The following is a 7903-nucleotide window of genomic DNA, read 5'->3' as shown; positions in this document are numbered from 1 at the left end:
TTCTTGCCACTGACATGACATATCCCTAAAGTAAAATTATAGCACACACCCACATCTGCTGTCACCTCTTGCCCATTCACAGCTTGCCCATTCGTTTCCACCTCAGGCCAGCCAGTTAAGGTGTTGTATAACAGGACATAGGCAGATAACAGAAAAGTGAGGTAGTGTAATCTCCTCCATCATCAACAGCCTGTCATTCTTAACACTGATATTCTCAGAGTGAGTGCTAGCATGACTACTCTCTATCAATTCATCATGATACAAAACACATGTATTCCTGAAATAGAGTGCTAGTTTGTATCATGAAGGATTTAAAGCCTTTACATTATATATGTTGTTATGGTCAATATAATTATATTGATATTGATATTATTTGTGCTATAATATTTCAGATCCATATTTAAGTAAATATGTATGGTGTTGGTCCACCATGAATCTCCAGAACAGCAGCAGTGTATGTTGAATTTACAAGTGTGAGGAGATGTACTGGAGCTATGATCACAATTCTTTTGCAATGTTTTTCCACTTATTTACCCATTCTGCAAATAATACACGTAATAACTATTATATATTAAGTTTCAGTCAGTGGTGGATGAAGTACATAAACCATGTACTTGGGTTAAAATGAAGTTACACTAGGTAAAATATTACTCCAAGTACTTGCCTTCAAATGTATTTAAATATCTAAAGTACTGTGATTTATTATGTGATTTATTATGGCTACAATGTCCTATTATTATTTTTTGTCGAAAGACTCTTGCTTAATCAACTCAGTTTATCTGAAAAGAATATCAATGTATTAATTAAATAAATAATTTATTATTATTATTAATTAATTAAAGATCTATTAATAAAATAATATTAATGAGTCAAACACTGATTGATATCTATTCAAATTACTGTGAGCCCAAAACCTTGTTTTTTAACTACAATAAAAATAAAAAAAATCACACAAATACTCTCATAACAGACTGTTACATCCTAAGTGTCTGAAGGAGCAATACAGATGGTCTTTTCTCTCTGCTGCTTTTAGACTTTACAATCAGAGCTGCTCCCAGTAAACCAGTCACCGAAATATATAGTGTTATTACTGTTTAACTGTGCAATAATAACAATAACAAAGTTTTTAAGCAACACGTGCAATAACAATAATTTTAGACCGTGCAGTATTGCCTATGTGCAATATGTTTAATAGCGTAACTACTTACTCGTGGTCTCTTTTTTTCTTCTTTTGTATTTATACATTGTGTTGTGTATATACTGTATTATGTTTTTTTTCTTTTTTTACATATTTGCAATTCTTTTTCCTTGCTGTTGTAACAGAGAATTTTCCCCACTGTGTGACGAATAAAGATACCGTAATTTCCGGACTATAAATCGCACCCATATATAAGCCGCACCCACTGAATTTTACAAAGATTTTTATTTTAAACATAAATAAGTCTATAATGAGTCTGTTTATAAGCTGCAGGTGTCTACACTGAAACTAATGAACTTTACACAGGCTTTAATGAAAGACAGTGTCTGTTACACGGTGTAACGGGTGAAATATGTTGCGCTTCCTTTAAGAGCAGATCGGTATTTTGGGAATAGCCTGGCACTGGATTTTTTCGCTATTTCGGCATGTGTGCAAGACTGAGGATTATGTCCTTATTATTTTCTGATGCTCATTTTTAAGTTTCTTTGACTAACCCGTAACGCTGTTGCCATTTCATTGGTCTAATTTTATGGGGTTCAGTTTTTTAGCTTGAAGTTTGTGAAACCGGGAAAAACCCAGGAAAAAATCATAAATAAACCCATTCGTTGTTTAAGCCGCGGGGTTCAAAACGTGGGAAAAAAATAGCAGCTTATAGTCCGAAAAATACGGTATATCTTATCTTATCTTATCTTATCTTATCTTATCTTATCTTATCTTATCTTATCTTATCTTATCTTAAAATGCTATGCCTGCTGTTGAACTGGACTACATAAACGTGGCAAGTAGATACCACCAAGCGGCAATCAGAAAAAGTTCGAAACAGAGCGGGTGCTTTACTCTGATTGGTGGCTTGCTGCATGCTTGACCAGTTAAGTTTTTATCTGTTATAAATAAAAAGGTAAGACTGATTTTGCTAAATTCTCCCAAATAGAAATACATCAGTGAAGTACAGATATGCAGAAAAGGTTCTAAAGTAAATAAATAAATTACATTAACTTTGTTACTGTACACTACTGGTTTCAGTAGTGGTTTTCTAACATGCACAATCAATTTAAATTTCCTAGAAAAAAACTGGAGGAAAGAGGTAGAATGATAGTATTGGGAGAAAAAGTGCATTTTCTATTGGGTTTTTCTTTGCTTGGCATTGTACTAGAGGTACATTATTATTACCCTCTAGTTCAAGATGGCTTTGTATTGTCTTATAACAAAAATCTGTAATCTCCAACAAATTAAACTCACTTACACATCAAGCACTTGATTGTTCTTGACCTTTCTCCTTGGTAATGCCCCATGACCCTTAACAGTGAGTAATAAATCAGCAGGCTATGGTTGGACACCACTCACAGCTCTAATTAACCCCCTAAAGCTGAGAGTGCTGCTCTCTGTAGGGTGATCAACTGTAGGCGCTGTGTGTCTCGCACACACACACTGGTTCTGGTTTCCAAAGTAATTCAGCACCTCTGTCCCCCACAGTGATTTGGTGATATGAATCAAATCAGCTCCTCCTGAATAAAGACAGGAAAATATAACGCATTATATTTAACTGAGAGATGCAATTTATTCAATCATTGCTCACATTGTTATTCTGTATTTCTTTCGAAGCAATATACCACTAAAAATGTATTGTCTAGTAACCGTTTTTTCTTCTTCTCAATTTCTGCCTAAAATTGCGATACGCAAAGAAATAGGGCTATTCCAGTTCTGTGTTATTGGGATGCTGATACATTGCGGTGTTGTCTCAGACGTTTTAGATCATTTAAGGCAATTGCAAGGCCAGCTGCTCTCTTCCTCTCACTCACACAGTATAACCAGGCAAGGCATAATGTTCTACAGCATACAAAATCAAGGTGTATAAAATGAAAAGATTTTCTCGCATATTTATAGCAATCTTCCTAGGACACATTAAAGGACCTTGACTTAATAGAAGAATGACCTTCTTTATGATAAGCACCCATCTCATTAGCGATGTCTGAGCACGTTTCCAACATATGAGTATGTGGCCCAAATTAATTGCCTTCTGTTATCCAATCACTCAGTGCTGATTAGATGTTTCATCTAATCTGAGAGAATGACATGCTTTTGTCTGTAGATATCGCAGTGAAGTACATGCTACAAATAATAATGCACTTAGCCCACAAGATCAGCACAGACCTGATAAGATTTGTACTGACCCAAACACCAGGTAACACTTCCTTTAATATCTGTAATGTTAAAATGTCCAATAGAGCAATTAATATGAACATTTTGCAGTAACTGTTCAATCAAGTAATACACATAGAAATATTTTATTGCTTAGAACAAGGATTTTTTTCAGCATCTTATAAAAAATATACTTATCATAAAGCATTATTTGGCACTGATTTGGCTTGCCAAATCATTTATCAGATTATTTATTTATTTTTATTTATATTTTGTGCAGGAGACTATTTTATCTCGAAGTAAAAAAAAGGGGGGTTCAAACTTTTGATTTACTGCCTGACTGTTGTGTGCCTACACTCCTGCCATGCCGAACACACTTGTTTTTGGGTCATATCATACTAATGGAACAGGGGTTTAGGGAGGTATAAGGGCTAATGTCCTTCCTGGGAATGTCAAGTTCTATCCATAGGTCATACACAATTGTGTTTGTCTGTGCATGTGAGTTTTTCCTTGAAACAGCTGTCTGTAGTCTGGAATCACTAATTACTTCTATTAAAATTCTGAAATTAAGCTAGACATCAAGCTGGAACAAAACAATATTTAAACAATAAAAAAATACTATTAACATATTGCAGAGAAGATTCTGCCTTGTTATAAGCTGAACAAAACAGGAGTTGAGCAAAAAATTTCGTTCAGGGATCATTAGGTATTTTGGAAAAAAAAATGTAATACCCGTTCTGTAACATTAAACATGATAGTTTGAAAATAGATATCTGCAGAGTGAAGGGCTGCCTCCTGCCCAGCTCTTGCGTTACTGATTGAAGTTTGGAGCTGCTGTCACATTTGTCTAGTAGCGTGTGTGTGTGTGTGTGTGTGTGTGTGTGTGTGTGTGTGTGTGTAATGACAGAGAGAGAGAGAAAGAGAGAGACAGATGGAAAGCAAGAGAGATGACTGTGGGGAAAAATGAAAAGACACCATTGGATTGGCCCATCTGCTTCACTCCTATAAGATTGTATTCTGTAAAATTACCTTTGAAAATAGTACTCTAGTGTTTTTTTTTATCTCAACTTTATAAGTTGGCAATAGACTGGCCAATATATTTTATTCTAGTCACACTTCGTAAAACCGAGAAACACATTTAAACTGACAGTGGCGGGCGTGCATTTGGTACCCGGGCCTTCAGTGGGGACTTACCCGACTTAATCCACCTTTTAATACCACCACTATCACATTGCAGTTATACAAACCATCATTACTATACAAAAACACATTATAACATCGCGTATCATTACAGAGAGAGAGGCATTTCGTGTACCATTTCCTGGGCTGAGACAAGCTAGCTTGCTTCGGGGTTGGCCGACCACTTCTCACAATGTCTAGCTTTTCTTCAGAATGTATTTTAACTATGTCCGAGACCAAATTAATTCTTTCTCCGTAGGCATAAAAAAGTCTAACTCAGATGTATTCATGTGTGCAGAGCGCTACAGACGTGTTTTGCCAGTCGAACTTGGCTGTAACAGTTTCCCACTGACCAACAAATCAGAGGACGGAAAAATGCTGACGCTATTCTGGGCCTGTGAGGAGAATATGAAATTTGACTGGTTAAAGAAACAGAGCTATTTCTTAAGAACACTATGATAAAAGGGCCAGCAGTATTGACATTGAAGACATTGGGCAGATTAGATTAACATGGAAGCATATGGCTGAAATCTGATTGGACAAAAAATCCAACATCCACATACACGTACTGGAAGCAGTGCAGCCAAGAGAAACGCTAAGAAATGAAGATAATAAACTGTTGGGAATAAATAAATACAATTTCGTGCAACAAATTTTAGAATTTAGGTTGTAAATGTAGGTCAGTGCTTCTGATAGTGTTTAGACCAGCAGAGAAGATTTTGCTGGCCCTGACCACTGTGACCTGAAAATAAAAGCTGACAAAGCTGTGGCCATATCATAATGACAGGTTTGGCATGACCTATTCAACACCATGAATACTGAAAATGATGGGAATTAAACTACATTGGAAAAAAATTTTACTCTCATAATGTTTTTGATGTAAGCAGAACTACCTTGATGAATAACACTGGAAAGAGTGGCAGTGAATCTGATTTTAGAATTTCTTAGAACTTCCAGAATACAAACAGAAACAATTATTAATATTATTATTATTATTAGTAGTAGTAGTAGTAGTATTAATAGTTGTAGTAGTAGTAGTAGTAGTAGTAGTAGTTGTAAGGATTTTTGTGATGTTAAAACAGTCCCACAAATGTACCAAACGAAACAATACCTGGATTTTAAAGGAGGTTTAAATCTGCATAACACTTAAGAAATTACTCAGACATTTGCAACATAACAAATAGCAGAAGTTTGCACCACAACAAATGTCATAGACAGAAAAGACTTGTTTGCAATAAAAACCCAGCATAGATAACAGACTTTAAAGCAGGTCAGTGAACACTAGAGCAAATCTGGAACATGCTGAGCCAGGACTTCAGAGTGACAGCAACACTGACAATAAAAAATAAATAAATTGTTGTTTATCTTTTTTTGCAGGCCTCAAATGGGAAAACTTTATTAATAAAATGATTTCTTATTTGAACATGACTGTCATATTAAAAAAAATCATACTAATAGTTTGGTATTGTTGGTCATTCATTGGTACGGTTTCCAGAATTTCTTTTTAAAAGACCATTAACATTTGCCCCTTTCTAATGACATGGGTTGAAAGTGTAATTATGTGATGAACGTCAATCTGCTGTACTGTGTGCAGCTCTGATGCCATGATTGTTTTGGTACAAAATAGAATAATAAATTGTGGCTATAGGAAATTAAATAGTATGTCTATAATATTACTTAAATTTGACAGTAGAATTAAAAATTGAGTAATGATATAAATAGAGCAATTACTGGAAGAAACATTGGGATATTTTAAGGAATTCATTTTCAGTGAACATTTAGAAATCACAGTCTGTATCATATTTTCACCTCATGTTCTTAAAATGGAAAATAAGTTTTATTTGGTTTATTCAGCACTTTGAGACTTTTCAGCAAGGGTCAGGATTGAAAATATATAGTTCATTTTAATTCTCTTTGGTATTGTATGTGTGTCATGAGATTTTGCCCCTTATTAATGTAGTGATAATCAGCATGCATGAATTGTGTTAGTGTAAACACCTCTGAACTTATTTATAGGCTGTTAGTGGGCTATTTGGTAAGGTGCAGGTGAATCTATTTGCCAGTTGAAGTAAACACACTGCTGTCTGTACTATATTAAAGTACTCTGTACTGTACACTCTTTTACCTGTACTGTGCATGCTACTCATAAAATTAGGCCACAGGGGCATACATCTGAAAAATTATTTCAGAAATATATTTTGTGAGCCTAAATGACTGGAGGCAAATATACGTAACAACAGGGGAATTGTAATATTGTAATATTCTTGAATATTAATATTTTACTTTTTTTTAAATATCAGATCATAATATTCGCTTAAACAGGTAAAACCAATGTGGTACAACCCTAATTCTACATCTAACAATAAATTAAGTGCAGACTGAAATTATCTGGAGGTTTTTACTACATGGTGAGGAAAATATTAGTGCCACCCCCACTCCTAAACACACCCACATACACACATACACACACTTAGTGAGGAGGAGGAGGACTACTTTCTGTTCTCTTATCACACATACATATAGAAACATCTGTCTTTGAACCACTGTTGTTTGCTAAATAAGTCAATGACCCGGTGGCTTTGCTACTCTATGTGTGTGTGTGTGTGTGTGTGTGTGTGTGTGTGTGTGTGTGTGTGTGTGAGATACTGATCAGCCTTTTTCATAATTATAATACTGACAACTTCAGATGTGTAAAAATAGCAGTAACATTTTGATGGACACTGTCAAAATCGTAGAAGTAGCTATTAGCATTTAAACTGAACAGATGTGAGCTCCAGTTTGTTTCTTACACATGCAGGTATATAATTGTAACAATACAATTAGTTACATTAATTTTAGTGTAAATAGCATTATTTCAGATCATGAGGCACAACCTACATGCCAAGATAAATATTTTTTTGTATCTATACAATGTCAAAATGTACAGAACAGAACCAGAGGTTTTCTGCCCTAAACAAAAATTATTTTCATTCTTGATTATTGTCATTAAGTTGACAAATCAAGTCAACTGTCAATTAATATGTAAAGTAATGATAATCTACACTCTTATCATTACTTCTAAAGCATATAAAGCTTTTTTTTTTTTAGCTTTTCTGGACTTTGCAATGTTTGTTGGAATCCCTATATGGTTACTAAACATTATAATTTAACAGCATTTTTGCATAAAAAAAATCAGTTTAGAAAAATGGTTATTTAAGTAAGAATTTCTTAGTTGAAACCAGTCCTTAAAATGTAACAAGTACATATATTCATACATGAGAAGTAATTGTTCACTTTTTATTTATCTAATCACCTGCTACCTTTCCTGTGACCTCTCAGATGAAACATAACTGTGCATAACTGTAGGTCTGGTTGTGTTACTTATTAACTGTTATTACCTTGGACTCC

Source organism: Silurus meridionalis, chromosome 4 (assembly GCF_014805685.1).
Source record: "Silurus meridionalis isolate SWU-2019-XX chromosome 4, ASM1480568v1, whole genome shotgun sequence".
Lineage (NCBI taxonomy): Eukaryota > Metazoa > Chordata > Actinopteri > Siluriformes > Siluridae > Silurus > Silurus meridionalis.
The sequence above is the reverse complement of the archived record's forward strand: the minus strand, read 5'-3'. Positions refer to the sequence as shown.